At 37.1% G+C, this 18,952-nt stretch overlaps 1 protein-coding gene across 2 annotated transcripts in view; it reads right to left on the bottom strand.

Moving 5' to 3' along the window:
- Positions 1-18,952, bottom strand: part of GASK1B (golgi associated kinase 1B) — a 49,091-nt gene that overhangs the window by 10,878 nt on the left and 19,261 nt on the right. The window lies entirely within an intron of this gene.

Genomic DNA, 18,952 nt, shown 5'->3' with positions numbered 1-18,952 from the left:
TCTGATTCTGGGTTTGGGCTCAGGTCGTGATCTCATGGTTGGTGGGATTGAGCTCTGAGTCCCACATCAGGACCTCGCTGACAGCATGAAGCCTGCCTGGGATTCTCTCTCTCTCTCCTTCTCTCTCTGCCCCTCCCCTGCTTGCGCTTGTGCTCTCACTCTCTGTCAAAATAAATAAATAAACTTAAAAATAATAATTTATTACTAGAGAAAATTTTAGTTTATTTATTTTGAGAGAGAGTGAGCGTGAGTGGAGTAGGGGCAGAGAGAGAGAGATGGAGAAACAGAGAGAGAGAGAGAGAGAGAGAGTGAGAGAGAATCCCGAGCAGGCTCCATGCTCATGGCACAGGGCTGGATGGGCCTCAATCCCACGCAAGATCATGTCCTGAGCTCAAGCCAAGAGTCAGATGCTTAACCGACTGTGCCACCCAGGCACCCTCAGAGAAATAAAATTTTTAAAAGTACAAAATACCAGCCAAATAGTTTGTTAGAATCAACAGATGAAATTACTTTACCAAACTGCTACCAAAGTTTCTAAGTGTTGACTTGCAATTTTTGTACTTGTCACAGACTAGTCAATCAGCAGGGTCCTTGAATCACACTTTGAGTGGCATAGTGCAAGACTACACTGTCGCTAAGGTGAAGGTGAAGGCAGGTAGCAGAGGAAAAGCTGAGGGAGAGGACTGTACCGATAAGGGAAGCCAAAAAATCTGATGTGTCTTCACGTTTCACTATCATTTTCTCATGTAGAGCTGGAAGAAAGGTAAAAGGCAAAGAACAGGGCATCGAGGGAAATGTTAAAAGAACAAAAACTAAAGGGAACCCAGGCAAGCTGAAGAGAGAATAAAATGAAGATGTTCTTCCTAATCTACATGAGAAATTCCTCTGATCCAGATATTTTCCTCACTCAACTTTTTTAGTTAAATTACATAACCCTGTAAATTTTTTCCACCTCAGTTTCCGCATACCTCTTAAAGGGTCTCAGTGAGCATATGTGTGTATGTACGTGTGTTTCTGATTGGGAAGTCAATATCACCATCTCTTTTCAAGCTGTTTGCTTTTTTAACCACTTAAAAACAGAACCTTTATAAAGAAAACTGCATTTTTAGAGAAAGAGTTTAAGAAATACAATAAGACATGGAATAGATGGAATTTCACAATTTACCATAGTAACTCATCCAAGGCCTGGCACCTAGTAGGCACTGGATAAATGTCTATTATGAAAAGAACTATTGAAAGTTGGCATTCACTTTGTTTTTGTTTTTGTTTTTTATGTTTATTTATCTGTTTTGAGAGAGAGAGAGAGAGAGAGAGTGTGCATATATGGGCGGGGGAAGGGCAGAGAGAGAAGGAGAGATAGACTCACAAGCAGTCTCCACACTGTCAGTATGGAGCCCAATGTGGGGCCAAGAACCATGAGTCATGACTGAGCTGAGATCAAGAGTCAAACACTTAACCCGACTGAGCTACCCAGGTGCTCCTGAAATGCAAAAAGACAGTGAGAATTGCTACCATTAACAGCCCCACCCTAGGTACAGAGAAACACAAAAACATATAGACTTACTTACAAGCTATTAACTCACATTGGAAAATCCTTCTATATGAATTTGTCTTGATGTGAACCAGGGTATGATTGCCATGCTATCAGTGAAAAACTAGATGGATCCCTGTAGTGTAATGAACGTGTGAAGGTAGACCAGATCATAAAGAGGAACTTCAAACAAATCCTACAGTCCCCGTGGTAGGATAATACAGTCTTGTTATTACAGACTTAGTGTCTTACCTTGGGAACTACACACAAGCAAAATCAAAAGTGGTCTCACCAACCTACACCGGTATCACTTGGGAACTCTCACCTCATAAAATAATAGGTTTCATTTTTGTTCTGTGCTGCCATGGCAACAGGTGCCTGTTAAATTACTACACATGTAAACGTGACTAGCAGAACATTTGATGAACAATGAGAAAAGTAAAATGAGTTTGCAATACATACATCTAACAGTGGCCACAGGCTCTCTTTTGCCTCTGCCTCTGTGAATAGCAGCCATTGCTCTATACTACCTAATCTTAGAATTCCATAAAGATACCTATCAATATGAACCAAGTGAATGCAGAATCTCTAGTTTCTTCCATGTTACTGAATCATAAGTAAAGAAATAACAGTATTTACACACAAAAGCATTTTTTAAGGCTGCAATATATTTGGATCTATTTCTATGGATGCATGTTTAGAATCCATATACTGTACCTCAGAAAAAGTACCTGAAGTCAAACATCATTCTGCCACATTAAGACTCTGGAGAGAGTCACCAAACAAGTGATTATCTCTTTTTAGACAAAGAAAATTCCCTTTCTGTAATCTGCACAAGCAGGGCTGCAAGGAAGCAGCCTCTGCCAAAGACACACCCACTTTCCTATAAAGATTTATAAAGAACATTCAGACTACGGAAAACAATAATTTTTATGTTTCATGAAGTTCTGATTTATGGAATGAGTTTATATTAAACAAAGAAATGTAAACCAAAAACAAAGTAACCTTGGTATAAGTAAAATGTTTAATTTTTTTTTTCAACGTTTATTTATTTTTGGGACAGAGAGAGACAGAGCATGAACGGGGGAGGGGCAGAGAGAGAGGGAGACACAGAATCGGAAACAGGCTCCAGACTCTGAGCCATCAGCCAGCGGGTTCAGCGGGGCTCGAACTCATGGACCGCGAGATCGTGACCTGGCTGAAGTCGGACGCTTAACCGACTGCGCCACCCAGGCGCCCCAAATGTTTAAAAAGTGCTTTCTTTTGAGGAAATGAAACACCATTTTTAACAATTTAACGTTAAATAGAGTTGTAAACAAGCTTAAGATTACGAACATTTACATCTGAGGAAATACTGTTACTGAAAACTTTTTGCTTGACTTGACTGTACTAGCTTTTAGTATTTTTATGGAATTTCTATCAATTTTAGTTTCCCCAATAATGTGGTATTTTATTATAAGGAGATTGGCAAAAACAAGATCATCTAAATGACTACGCGAAAACACAATTCTGATTACAGTGACAAAGATTCTTTGCTTGATGTAACTTTAGTCAGGCTCCTGAAACTTTCTCTCTGGCCTTCCATATTTTGATATAGTTTTAGCAAAACCCTGTAAATCAGTTTAACCAGAAGCCCCCCACCACTGATACCTGATAACTCTCAATATCTCATCTTCCTCATCTTCCACTGACCCCAGGGCGATGTCTGATCACCCTGGTCTGATCACCCAGCAAGAATATGGTTAGGCCATTTAAACTAGAACTCCTCTTACCCCTGGTGTTTCCTCTTCATAATTTGCCATCCACTGACCCCTATCCTGCTCCTTGGCTACACATTCACACTTGACTATGCTGTATTCAGATTGGAGCCTTATCTGTCTCCCCCACTAGAAAATCCCATTGCAATGGTTCCTATCCCTACAAGGATCATCTTGAATAGTCTTCCTTACTATCTTTAACAGGTGTCACTGACTCTTTCTTTAACCATGATTAACACAAGCTAATATAGCATATCCCAAAGCTATTTAAACTCATATCTTTCAATGGAAATTGGTTCTTTTTATAAAAAGCTAATTAATTCTGACAGATGGATTATTCTCTGGTTATTGAAAAATAAGTACTGCTTGAATGTAGAGTGGTGGTTGCCAAGGGCTGGAAAGTGGGAAGATGAAAGGATGTTGGTCAAAGGGTACAAACTTTGAGCTGCAAGAGGGATAAGTTCTGAGGCTCAGACTATAGATAATAATACTATATTACATACTTGTTGGGAAAAAAGTAAATAAATAAATTCTGCTTTCCTAAATTAAACTTTTTTCAAAGACTATTGCTACATGTACACACAGAAGTTCCTATTTGAAGATAGATTTGCTTTTATGCTCCTTGAGTTAGCAAATAGCTATAAAATAAAGCCCTTTATGGAACTTGGATACAAAACCCAAGTTTATATCATAAAGTCTTTATCAAAATAACCTAAAAGGATACATATCAGTTTTTCCCCACATTACAAGTAAGAAAAAAGCTGAGATCCTAAGTAACTTGTCCAAGGAGATACAACTAGTGTATGACGTGAATTTCTACCAACTTCTGCCTGACTCATCATACTGCCACCTGAGGTAGAAAAGACAAGTTTCTTGTTTTCATGGAGATTACAATCTGGATGCTTCTAAGTATGATTCACTGTGTATCCTCCACATCGATCAATATCACATCTTGCACCGTGCACATACTCAAACTGTTGAAAAAATGAAGGAATGATTGCCGGCTTCACTCAGCTCACCTATTGAAGCCTATCTAATGCAGATAGCTAACTAACAAAAAACCTCTCCTTAGACAAGACCTTCATGTTTTCCTCTATCCATTTTATTGTAAAAAGCTCAGGATCTTAAAATCAAAATCACAGAATCTTAGAATCACAGAGCTGTAATACTTGTGAAGTTATAAGCTACTGATACAAAGGGAAGTTTATTTCAGAACAATGACCCTAGGCCACGCTTCTCAAAGTTTCTTTAAGAACCTTTGACACATACAGTCATTGAAGACACCAAAAGGGATTAATTTATGTGGGCTAATTACTATATAGAATTTAAACATAAAAAACATTAACTACCTATGTATTAATTCATTTAAAAATAACACTGGGGGGCACTTGTGATGAGCACTGGGTATTATATGTAAGTGATGAATCACTAAATTCTGCTCTTAAAACCAACATTACACTATATGTTAACTAACTAGAATTTAAATAAAAGCTTTAAAAATAACAAATAAATAATTTTTGAAAAAAATTAAAATTAAAAATAACACTGATACATCCACCAAATGTTAAACTGTTTGAAAGAAATTGCTACACTTTCCAACAAAATTAATAAGAGAAATGGAATTGTTTTATCAAGTTATAATGGTGTTTAATGAAAAAAGCAGCTAGTTCAGCTCACAATTCAAACAATTGCATAAGCAGTTTTCCTCAAGACAAACATTGCACTGTGGGAGGCATTACAAGTGCCTTAGGCATTCTTCCCATGTTACCACACAGAATTTTTAAAAGATGCATATTTACAGTAGAGATTTAAGAAAATCAATAGTTTTGTTGCTTCATCAAGGAAATTCTTAAGTGAATCAGGCATTTTTTTCCTGTATTTTTTCATGTGAGCACAGTGGCAATGAAGAGTAGGACAGCTGTTGGTACAATTTGGTGCCAGCTTTGATTCATGCTGAGGCACCAACAGATTCACCCACTACTGAGAATATCCACATAATGAAAAAAGCAAAAAACAGTCTCAACATTATTATGGAAATAGTGTTGACCTCACGGACCCCCTGAAATAGCCACAAGAAAGCCATTGCCCTAAACAATCCCATCTGGTAATAATTTTTTTAAGTTCCATTTATCTCTTAGTTATTTATGTCCATAAACAAACACTTGAATATGGTTGCCAAGGGCATGGAACTAACAGCATCTTTATGCACCAGCTCTCACTTAACCCTCTCTGAATCTACTTCATTGGGCAAAATTATTTTTTTTTCATGTTTACTTATTTATTTTGAGAGACGAGAGAGAGAGAGAGACAGAGACAGAGAGGGAGAGAGAATCTCAAGCAGGCTCTGCACCGACAGTGCAGAGCCCAATGTGGGGCTCGAACTCATGGACAGTGAGATCATGACCTGAGCTGAAATCACTTAACCGACTAAACCACCCAGGCACCCGTGGGCAAAATTGTTTTCAAAATAAATCTTTTAAAAATAATTACATCAAAAAACATTGAGCCAGATGAACATCTGCCTGTCCTCTCAAGTGTTCCTATGAAAATATAATTTATATTGAGTTTTCCATGCTTTTCTTATTTGCTTCCTGGTGGCTTTATGCAGGTCCGGTGCTTAGACCTCCTATTTTCCTGGAACACAGCAGTTAAGGTTGGTTTCAAATTGTCTGTGGTTCAGTGGCATAGGATTAGTGGCGAAGCCAATCCCAAAGCTAGCTCAAATGATGCATTAAACAATCTTTGAATATTGAAAGGTTGTTATGGAATCACACAGGCTGCCTCAAATCATTGATCTCTCCAGCCCAGCTATGTATACAAGATTTAGGATTGAGACATAGTAATTATGCACTAATCAATTTCAGCCCAGTCTATAAATTCCATGGCAAGGGTTGAAATAAGTAAAAATGGCATATCATTAAATAACATATACTGTGCTTTTGATTAATAATTAAATTAGAATTGACCCCAGAATGCTCAGTTGGTTGTCACTTAGCAATATGAAGCTTATGAATATAACTTACCTGACCAGACATTTTCCCCTTTGATTCAGACTGATAAAAGAGCAGACTCTGTGAGTCAATTTCCTAGTCCACGTTTTATGCAAATTAGGCTTTAAGTATAATCAATGCCAGAAATCTCTGAGAATAAATGCTAGACAGTAGGCGGAAAGAATATATAAAATTCTAAAAGCTTTTAAGTTGGAAGCAGACATCTGAGGAACCCGTATGATCCTTAACAGGAGGGATATGCTTTGAAACACAGAGCAGTCTTAACGCAGGAAGTGGACCAGGATCCAGAGAAATGCATTCTTGTTGTAAAGGCCAGGTAGCTAATAAGCCATGCTTCTGTGATAAACCAGGGTCAGTATGGCTAGACAACTGTTTCTCTTCAAAGTTGTCTCCATGAAAAATCAAAAATAATAGCTTAAATGCTGTGAAGTAAGAGAACACAGTTTCTAAAAGTCAGGCCTTCACTAGAACAATGATGTCAAAGCCCAAAACAGAGATTCACAGGCCAGTGCCTTTGTGTTTACTTTCTCAATCCTGTCATATTGCTGTAGAAAGTTTTTAGCAGCAGACGTACATTCCACTTGAAGGTCAGAAAAAGTGAAACTATTTGCCTTTTGAAGTACAGGCCAATACAATTCTACTTTCGGTTTCATAATCTCTCCAAGGTTTTGAGGCCTAACTGCTAAGGGGACAGGTACAAGCTAGCAGGTCAGTTTCTTCAGTGAGGGGGACAGATTTCACAGACTTCCAAAGACTTTTATCAGACTGTCTTTGGAAGACAGGATTCTGAAGGAGCGAGCATGTGTAAATGGGATGTATTCCATGAATAGTCAAAGGGGAATTGACTGTGTGGATTAACCAAGAGGACATCTGGAGAGGAATTACACTGAGAAACAAGAGTACAATAGTTCCCAGGCATAGAAATGACATTGTGTCAGATTCAAAGCCAAGTCTCAAAATCTCAAATGATGACTGAGCCTCACAGATTGATTAGGAATTGTCTAGACAGAACACAGAAATTCCTCAATTCAAGTGTGTTGAATTGAATTGAACCTCAAAAGTAGAATCCTGTATGCTTATAATTCCTGGGTTTTGTTTATAAAGTAAAATAAAAAGTACTATGCTATGCAAACAGGAAACAGAACAAATGGTTATAAAGCAAACTATTTAAATAAAACTGCTCCGAAGCCAAGAAAGCCTTTCACATGATGTTGAAGTGGCCAAAAGCAACAAATAAATGCCTTAAGGTATTTGTTACATTAAGAGGCTGTTTCAACCTAGGGAATATTTCTTGGCTTCTGACCTTTACATCGATGTTCTCAGGAATAGAATCTTTCTAATATCCACCTCCCACACCACCCCTTTTATTGGCATCATAAAACCACAGAGAACCCTGCCTCTCTCGAATTTTTAAAAGTATAGGAGTAATATGTGGTCAACTGCATTTAAAGTATCTAAGTTTTTAAAAACACACAAATATCCACTTACTATGCATATAAAATTATTTTTCAATTGGCTGAAAACATGCACACTCATCTCATGACTGTGATCATCTGTTTGGAGAAAGTGCAGGAAGGGGACTTGAAGACATGGCCAAAGGGGACTTGAAGTATTTTTAATGTGTTTATATTTTTAAAGTAAATTATAAAAGCAAATATGCAAAAAAAAAAAGTTGACAGGATAATCCTAAAAGGTGGAAACATTGTGTTTGTTATGTTAGTCTTTGTTCTTTGAGGTGTTTTTGTTTTGTTTTGTTTTGTTTTGTTTTGTTTTGTTATCATTGTCTCAACAAAGGGAATGGAGACATTGAGGAACAGAATCTCAGAATATAATCCCAACTAGTTTCCCAGGTTCTGTAGCCTGAGAACCTTTCAGTTAACAGACATGTAAGGAGGTTTTCCTGAAGTTCCCCCATCTGTGCAAAAAATGACAAGCCTTTTACCCCAACTTGACCTGAGCAGCAGGTCCATGGAAACAACCTCATAGGATTACATGGTTTCCTACAGCATCAAATGCTATATAGTGAGCTGCTCTTTATTGCAGACAATTCACAGAAAAACCTACATGAGCCCTACTACTAAAGACTTGCAGTATTTGGAGATTCAAGAAATCATAGCTATGTGTACATATATACATTCAAATTCTTATAAACAGGGTGATTCTAGATGATATCTGAGCTGATCGAGTACTTGCTATCTGCCAGTGCCTTAGTCCATGTACACTTCCTTAACAAAATACCACAGTCTGGGTAGTTCATAAACATTCATTTCTCACAGTTCTGGAGGCTGGAAGTGTGACAACAGGGTGCCAACATCATCTCTTTTGGGTCAAGGTCCTCTTCCCAATTGCAAACTGCCAACATCTCACCCTGTCCCAGAGACTTGGGAGTTCTGTCAAGACTCTTTTACAACAGTACTAATCCCACTCATAGGGCTCTGCCCTCATGACCTCGTCACCTCCCAAAGGCCCTACCTCCTAATATCATCACCATGGGGGCTGAGATTCAACATATGAATTTTGGTGAGACACAAACATTCAGACCATAGGGAGGCAGGTACCATGATAAGCATTTCATGTGATAAGCATTTCATTTCACATCAGTCTCCAACTAAAGTCACCTTTCTCCATTTAAGTAATAAAGAAAGCAAAGCTCAGAGATTTTGAACTTGCCCAAGATTACAGAGCTAACTATTGAAGAAGCTGGGATTTGAAGCCAACATTATATCAGTACTATTGTTTTACATCATTACTATTCTATGTTGCTGCCCTGTGAATTTAATGTACTCAAAACTTGTGGAAATTTTTTAGAATGATATTGAACATTCAGAGGAAAGAGGAAGCTTAATACGACTGAATTAGTTCCAGAAGACTTTGCAAAGAAGGGATTTGATTGGAGTGTGACGGACAGGCTGCATATTAGCTGAGAGAGCAGAAGCAGTGGCACAGTGGTGAGTAAAGCATGGCGGAGGGTTGGGGAGGGGTCCAATAGACAGTAAATTAACCAAACTATAACACAGACACATGCACACATAACCCTGCAGTTAACCCTTCAGCCTACAGTGCAGAAGTACACATAAGAGATGGAAGATAAGAATGGAAAGGAAGTTAGGAGGTCAAAGCATGGTGCTTTTTTTTTATTATTATTATTATTCTTTTTAAGTTTATTTATCGATTTTGAAAGAGAAAGAGAAAGAGAAAGAGAAAGAGAGAGGCAGAAAGAGTGAGAGGGAGAGAGAGAATCTCAATCAAACTCTGCACTGTCAGCACAGACCACAATGTGAGGCTCGAAACCGCAAATCATGAATCATGACCTGAGCCGAAACTAAGAGTTGGACGCTCAACCAAGAGAGCCACCCAGGTGCCCCAGGTCATAGTGTTTCTTAAAAGTGGTGTTAATATTTTTCTAGATAAATGGTACCACTAGACAACCAGGTATTATGTCAGCCATACCAACTATAACTAGATAAGAGATGAAGGGAAATTACTCCTTAGAGAAGTACTCCAGCTAATAAAGGAAGAAGAGATGAGGAATTAAAATATCTCTGTCTCTCAATGCCTACTGAATTGATGGATCAACATTGAGCATCAGTAGCTGCTACCATTGCAAAAAAAGAAAGACCAAAAGACATTATCTCTCCCAGCAGAAGAACACATGACTATCTATGAAGAAGTCTTGAGAAAATAAGTGAAATCTAAATGTGATCAAGTCTATAAACTCCATACCAGTGTATATGGGATACACATGACAGGAGGACAAATAAGGACACCAGAGAAGTGTTAATTGGCAAACTCCAAAATCTAGAACTTGTAGAAAACAAGACATATGCTTTCTTCAATAAGTAGGCTAATAGGGGGGGAAAAATAAGAGGGGGGGGTGGAATCCATAGATTAAAAGACATATCAACTGATCACAAAGTCTAGGCTTTCTTTGACTCCTGATTCAAAGAAACAACCTGAAATAATAAATACATAAGCAAGCAAGCAAACAAATAAATAAATAAATAATTTATAAGACAAAAACTTGAACATTGACTGGATATGTGACTGGCATTATTGTTAATTTTTCTTTTGGGTGTGTTTTATTTTCTAGTGATACAAACTGAAATATTTACAGATGAAAGAATATGATGTCTGGGATTTGCTCCAAATTAATGTGGGCTTGGGAAGTAGCGTGAGATACAGCTAAAACAAGCCTGGTTATGAATTGATTAATGGTTGAATTTGGATGACAGGTACCTGAGGGTTCATTTATTTTTGTATATGTTTAAATTTCTCCAGTAAGGCACGAAGGCATTTAAAATTTATTTTCCAATCCAATGGAAGTCTTCTGAGTTTTATTTATTTATTTATTTATTCATTCATTCATTCATTCATTCATTCTTGTGAGAAGCAATTAGTACAATTAAAAGGAAAGTAGGAAAAAATAAACTCAGCAATAATTTGCACAGCAAATCGCAGTTGGGGAAGATAGAGACAAGGAGATCAGCTAGAAGTCCCTTACAACATCTGGACCTATATTGATAAGAATCTGATTAGAAAGTATTGGGGCGCCTGGGTGGCGCAGTCGGTTAAGCGTCCGACTTCAGCCAGGTCACGATCTCGCGGTCCGTGAGTTCGAGCCCCGCGTCGGGCTCTGGGCTGATTGATGGCTCAGAGCCTGGAGCCTGTTTCCGATTCTGTGTCTCCCTCTCTCTCTGCCCCTCCCCCGTTCATGCTCTGTCTCTCTCTGTCCCAAAAATAAATAAACGTTGAAAAAAAAAATTTTTATAAAAAAAGAAAGTATTAATAGAGATAAAAAGAAAACCATAATTGGAGTGATTTTGAGGAACAGACACTTGAATTTCATTTTAACGGGCATACTTAGCTTTATACAATTAAAATTCTCTAGAAACCATAATGTTTCAGTTCTTAGCACGCCTACACCTTCAAAGTTTAGAGTTGGTCATTTTTAATGCTTAGAATAAGACACTCCCATGTCTTTTACCTTAGCAAGATATTCTCTGTAATCAAGTGAACAACTGTGATTCTCATCATAAAGAGAAATTGTGAAGATTTTTCAACAAAGAATAAAAAGCAGTAACATATATTTTCCAAACCTTTGGGCCTTGGCCATCTTTGCTCCTTAGGTCCCTGCCAATTCAGCATGTCAACCAGTATTGCCAAAGCTAATCCCAGACTTTCTTCACTACTTGAAGACAAGACAGTATCTGACTTACATCATCTCTTTGTTTGCTAGCAAATGAACAAAAAACTATATTAATTGCTTGCTTGGACTTACCAATAAATACAAGGCTACCAGTCACCAATGTCCTAGTTCATCAAGAAACATGATCAGCAATGTCACTGATCAATGTTTTTCTAACAGTTGATAGATCTGAGCACTCCCATGTGTCTCCAATATCACCGATCACACTATTTTCATCACCAGTGTCTCCTTAACAATGACTTTGGTCACTTGTCTTCAGTCACCAACATCTCTAACCAATAATGTGCCTGATAACCAATGTCACTGATCATGGGATCCTCTTCTATCAAATTTTCTTGACTGTCCGTGTCATTAGCAGTATGCTACTTCTGCAAAACAATAGAACTGATCCAAACTCTTAGAAATCCCAGTGTCCAAGACCCTGGATTGGTATGTCTCTTGTTGTCAGAGCACCTGTCTATGAGTGATCTCTGAAAGTCAGAGGTGAGATCTTTGATCACTGAGTAGTAGGGATAAAAGGTGGGGGATGCTTGGAAGACTCTCATAATCTATCATGGCGGCTACAATGGGAATCTTTCTTTGCCTAGCATTTGGATACTCCTACAGAACAAAATATTCTTTTAGTGAGAACTTATATTTCTCTTGTTTAGGTGATAGTTGGTTGGAAGTTTTACTTTTACTATTATCACATCATTAAGTGAAAAAAAAAGTGATGCATAGAAAAAAGAGTGGAAGGCAACATGTCAAAGATTAACACCTATTAATCTAATGTGTTATATTCAGGAACTAGATCATTAGAAGCCAGGTAAAAGGTAGAAGAGTTGACTAACAAAAGACAACTCTAGGGGGAAAAGACCTACCAGGTCATATTGTTGTTGTTTGCTGAATTTGTGAACATAAGTTTACTACTCACAGCCACCTGGGAGAAAATTACCTACTGGCACAGGAGGTTTCCATAAGCATAATTTTCCCACTCAACTTTTTCATACTTTTAGCCCTTTGTTAGAATCCCTCTCTCTGAAACTCTCTTCCTATCTCCTATACTCACCTGATACTGCAAGATTTTGTTTCTAGATTAAATGTCACGTTTTTCATCCACATTCTCTACCAATCTATAAGAACCAATAGCATCTTACTTATTTCTAAAGAATTTAACATTCAATTATGATGCCTGATACATTTTATTATGATTTTCTATTAATGCTATTAGACTGTATAACTCTTGAGGTCGGGGACACTGTCTCACCCATCTTATCACCAGCACTAAACCTGCCAAGTGTCTAGAACAGAATAGGGACCAAAAAAAGTCTTCAAGTGCAAGTGCAAAGAAATATGTATAACTTATTTGGTTGAAGGTAGAAGCAAACATCTCCCCAAACACATCTCTGCTAGTCCTCCTCTGTCTAAACACTCCTTAATTTCTCATCAAATAAATAGCTATTCTTAGAAAATACAAGTACAGAAAGAACTTCATTAAATAGTAAAAATACTTAATATTTTCTATTCATTTGATTTTTTATTTTCTAAACTTCTAATTCTCTTAACAAACCTTGTTTCTCTATTTCAATTACACTTTTATTTCTTTCACTTCTGACATATTTAATTTGACACTTTTGATTTAATATTTTAATATAACTAGGTAGTTTTCTTTGGCCAAAAATATAACGCCCTGAGTGTGACATTTTCAGATACTCTGCTATTAACTGGAAGGTTACAGAGCTGGATAAGACAGGGACTTGCCCTTGAGAAATTCACAGCTTATTAAAAAAACAGACTAGTCAAAAATAATTAAAACTTAATAGGATAAGATCTATAATATAAGTATGGAAGTCCATAAGAGTAGAAAAAATTAATGATTTGGGAATTACTTAAAATTTAATGAATAAAAATAATGATAAAATATTTTAATTCTTATATTGGTATTGACCTCTACTATTATTTCTGGATGATCACTTTCTTAATATGTAATACTCACTGAACCTATCATGTATAGGCATTATTCTAAATCCTTCATGTGTATAAAAGTATTGAATTCTCTCAATGGCCCCTATATAAACAATATAATTATTCCTGAGGAAACCGAGGCAGAGAGAGATTAAGTAACTTTTCAATGTTAAAAAATTAGTATTGGTAATCAGGGTGGAAATGTAGAAGGCTGGCTCCAGAATCTCAGTTCCTAACCATTATACAGACTATCTCTGAGCTCAAAAAGCAAGTTTTCTATCTCCTAAATCTTTTCCTGTTATTTTATATGAACTTTTGATAGAAATTTCCCAATCTTAGAAATTCAAATGCTCTTTAGAATACTGCCCTTTGTCATCCTCACAGAGGTAAATTTTTGTCTATGTAGTTCATACCCCCACGCTTCAAGAATAAAAGGTTACTTGTGCCTCCGTCACATTTTACAGACCCAGTAAAATGGCATGGCCTTTATGAATGTAGATTTGTTAATTGGGTAAAACAATAAGAATGTTGTGTACAGAAAATTAACAACTGGGTTCTGTACTCTCTTGCCTTGCTGTAGCATCCTAGAACAAGTGATTTTCATTTGCTTCAGGCAGAACTTTCCTAAGATTGTTAACAAAATCCATCCAATGCACTCCCAACACATTCCCAGCCACCATTTAAATGAGGCATATATTTGACTTTAAGGTAAACACTGCAGTGTAATTGATGAGAAGGATTGTTGTAGTAAAGATAATTATTATAGTACTCATGAAAAATGGCCTATGTATGTCCATTTATTCATTTATTTGTTCAGCAAACATTTTCCTTTTTTTTATTTTTAGCAAACATTTTCAACAAACAACTCTCTGTAAACACTGTATAATGCTAAATACAGGAAGTAAAAAGATAAATTAAGATATAATATTATCAGGAGTACCTAGGTGGCTCAGTCGGTTAAGTGTTGGACTTTGGCTTAGGTCATGATCTCGCAGTTCATGGATTCCAGCCCTGTGTTTGGCTCTATGCTGACAGCTCAGAGTTCAGAGCCTGGAGCCTGCTTCGGATTCTGTGTCTTCCTCCCTATCTGCCCTTCCCCTGCTCACACTCTGTCTCTCTCTTTCTCTCTCTCTCAAAAATAAACATAAAAAGATATTTTTAAAGATATAATATTATATGAAAATGTAAAATTTCTCTGGAGTAATATCTACTATGAGAAAAGTCAAATGAAAAACAACAAAGTAAAAAAATTATCTGAGACATACAAGCTTGATAAAGGTTAATTTTCGTGATATACAAAACGTCTTTACAAATCAATAAGGAAAAGCTATGGAATGTAATGAAAAAGGCAATAATTTAAACAGACAACTCACAAAAAAATGAACTGTAAATAATTAATATTTAAAAATATGATATTCTTAATCTCACTTATAATGAAAGAAATAAAAATGTAAACAAGATCTTGTTACCCTCCATTAAATCACTAAAAATATTAATCAGTTTTCCACTTCCCAAGGTTGGCAACACAGAGGGAAATAGACACTCTCACACCTTACTGGTAAAATAATAAAATGCTACAGCACCTATAGGAAATTAGCCTTTTGTCTGTTGCACTTTGGGAAGTAACTAAATATTGGATGAATAAAAAAAAAAAGTAAGTCTATTCTCACAGATGACATCCTCATATGCATAATTTGATATACTCTTTTAGATACTAACCAAATTAACTCTGAACAATCGAATTAACTTCTGACTTTCAGATTCAGTACTTTAGCCGAGCCAAAATTAGAAAGTCCAATCTTGGTGTCATGACTTGAACAGGTTCCAGTAAAGTTTTGCAGAGATCACAGCCTCATGGATTATCAAGAATGTGAAAGACACCCTTACCACCTCCCCCAGGCAGAAGGAGAAAGTAGATAGACTACAAATAGAACTGACCTGCCAATAGAATCAGTTTCTGCAGAGGTAGCAGCAGCCTGATGCCCAATATCTCAAGCCAAATGTGATCTTGCCTCACACAGTTTGAGTGTACTGGAGGGAATCATCCAGGTAATAACTGGCAAAGCCTGAACTAAGATAGGAGCATAAGCCATACCTAAAAGAAGATGGATTGGGTAGATACCAAGGATTTGGTCACTGTATGCACGTGAGGATAAGTATCACGAGGCATATAAATGACTCCCAAATCTTGGCTTGGGAAATTGGAAGATAATAGTGCCATTGTCCTATAAAATGAATGGAAGAAAGCATTGCTTAGAAGTTTGTCTCTTAAGCCAGAACTCATGAGTTGGACTCCAAATTCTATTGGATCCCAGAGATGTGACTCTAGCCAAATTACTTACTTTCTCTTTGTCTTAATTTTCTCAATTCTAAAATATGAATAATAATAATAATAATATCTACTTCATAGAATTGTTATGAGGATTAAATAAGTTAATATCTCAGTGCTTAGTATAGAATGCTTAGAACAGTACCAAGCACATAGAAAGTGTTATATAATAGTTAGATTATTAATAGTTTAAGAACTTAAAATACTTATCTTTGTTGAAAACTTATACTAGTGATGTGCCTAGATTCATCCTAAAGACCACAGACAATGGACATGATGATAGAAGCTGCTGACACACTCAGGAGACCATGGCTCAGTTGGAATTTATTCTCACTCAGTCAAGGTAATGAAGAGAGTGTGACAATGTGAACACACCTTTTGTGAAAAAAAAGCTCTCTTCCTCCGTGATCTATGATCTCTCTTATAGGCAGGGAGTATCACTACTTCCCTAAATGACGCTGTTTCAGACAAATGGTACATTTAGGATGCCCTAAATATCCTATGAACATTACCAACCCCATATTCTTCCTCACATTTGTGTCTATCCTCTTTATCATTTACAGCCTGCAATCTTAGTGAGACTCTTCCCTCTTTACTATTTTATGGCAAAATGCTCTCCCTTGCTAACCTTATAGCAGTAAGAAATTTTATATTATTTCATCCAGCCATTCTTATAGGTATCTATCTTTATTTCATACACTATTCTTTCCTAAGTGATTTAAAAAAAAAAAAAACAGGGATAGGGATGGAGGAATAAACCATCTTTACTAGTTTGCTACCCTGTGTCAATTTCTACAGTATAATGCACGGTAGGAATTGCATAAATACATTATTATTGGTTGAACCATAGTTGTTGTTTCCCTCAGGAGAAAGGAGAATGACAAAAACAGAAGGTAGGTTGAGATTTAGTTGAAGATTCCAGAATTAAAACAAATGTCACTAGAGACAACTTCTAAAGGGTTTGCCCTTTATTCAGTGTAAGTTAGCTCTTAATGTGACTCAGTTGCAAACCTCAGAGTCATTTCTTTCTCATAGACTTCACTTCCAAGCTCATGAATTTCCTCTCCATCCTGCCCCTAGTCATCACCCTCAGGAGCTTCAACATCTATATTGACCACTTCCCAAACACTTGGCCTCATGGTAAATATCTTTACCTACTTAGCCCTAGAAATCTTCACTCATTCTTCATTTTATTGCTAATACATTTTATCACATCAACTCCCTTCATTAACCTAAGGATAACCTGGTAGTTGTCACACAGTAATGGTTAAAAAATACAGAATGTAGCCGAACCTGCTGACCCCAATCTTTGGGAACTTACTAGCTATGTAATACCAAACAAGTTTTAGGTAACTGTTGAGAAACAATTCTCCATTGCAACCTTATGCAATCTGACATCAGATTTTGCTCTGCACTGTCTCTTCAAAGATGTTAGTATAGCAGATAGCCTTGGAAGATATAAAGAGTATCTCCCTCTGATGTGGAAAGCAGATTTGATTTGTCTGCTGACCAAGATAATGTCTCCTTCCAGGGAAAGGTTGGGCAGGTTTGCTAGCAGCCTCTATAAGATTGGGGTTTCCTAAGCTTAGGGTTTCTCTGTAGTGACCCAAACCCACTCTATGCAGCATTCACCAGGGCCACCCTGTATCAACCCAATGGGACTTGAGGGGCAAAGGAACATGAAGCTCATGCCACTTTCTCTACCATGAGTAATGAAGTCATTTGTCTGTCTCTGACCCAGGAATCTTTTGTCACCTGCTAGCATCTATGAACAGGGGGCTGGCTAATTTGTTAGCTTTCAAGAAAGGTAAGATCTCAGATTTTCCACAGTTCTTGATAATAACCTCTTTATGCTTCAGTTTCCTTTTACTCAGCTATAAAATGGAGAAAAGATGCCTATCTCACAGAGTCAGTATGTTAATTAAATGGAATAATGATATATATACAATGCTTAAAACCAGTCTGAGCCTCATAGCTGGACTCAATAACAGTTTTTGGTGACTCTTGACTGCCTCCTTGCCAAATGGCCTGCTCTCTAGGTCAGTTCTCACTGATGGCTTTGCAGAACTGACAACATATATCATCCTCCTCTTGAAAGTTCCTATGCCTTAGACTGTGACTCTGCACTAAACTGGTTTCCTTCTTACAATTTTAACCCTTCTAGTTCCTTCACACACACACACACACACACACACACACACACACACACACACACAGAATTAACAAAAGGAGAGGGGCACCTGCTTTGCTCAGTCCGTTAAGCATCTGACTTTGACTCAGGTCACGATCTCATGGTTCATAGGTTCGAGCCCTACAGTGGGCTCTGTGCTGACAGCTTGGAACCCGGCACCTGCTTTGGATTCTGTGTCTCCCTCTCTCTCTGGCCCTCCCCCACTTGCATTATGTTTCTCTCTAAAAAATAAAGAAAAATTTTAAAAAATTTTTAAGTAAAAAAAATTAAAAACAAAAGGAGAATGTTTTGAAAATGTCCTAAGACAGACCTAAATTTCCACAAAATACTACTTAACAATGCAACAACAGCAGCCAATCAGTTTTTCTAAAATGGAGAAAGGGAAAAGCTGTAATCAGAATGAAGGGATCAAGAGTATTGAGATCCTTATCAAAAGGAGATAAGTTATAAGAAACCTGTAGGATTCTGAGTCATTCAGTTATGTAGATGGCCAATATTTATTACTCTACAATACCCAATCTTAATTAAATATTTGCAAAAAACTACTGGAAAGAACACAAGAGAAATGGTGGCCATAAGCTACATGGCCAAGGGACCAATGAAACACAATGTGGAATGATGGAACTTCAGTGTGGAAAGAAGACAAATTTTTACCATCAACAGATCCCAGGGAAACCCAGTTCCAGCCTCCAGGTTTTAATAGTTGTAAGAACTTGGATGAGTTCCTTGGCCTCATCAAACATCAGTTTATCCACCTCACAAATACGAGAAGACCATTCACCTTGAAGAGCTTTTCATGGGTTTCCTCAACAAATCAGTTCTATGATTATTGCAGAACTGAAGAACTGAAAAATTACTCCTTCGGAAACTAATAAAAGAGCTGAGGGACATTTCTGAATATTTCCCAAAAGAACACAAAATTTTGTAATGTGGTATTATACTTGCCAAATATAGCATTGTAGAACTTAAACTCTGGCTTCACA

Source organism: Herpailurus yagouaroundi, unplaced genomic scaffold, assembly GCF_014898765.1.
Source record: "Herpailurus yagouaroundi ecotype Mexico unplaced genomic scaffold, PumYag 28, whole genome shotgun sequence".
NCBI classification, from domain to species: Eukaryota; Metazoa; Chordata; class Mammalia; order Carnivora; family Felidae; genus Herpailurus; species Herpailurus yagouaroundi.
The sequence above is the reverse complement of the archived record's forward strand: the minus strand, read 5'-3'. Positions and strand labels throughout refer to the sequence as shown.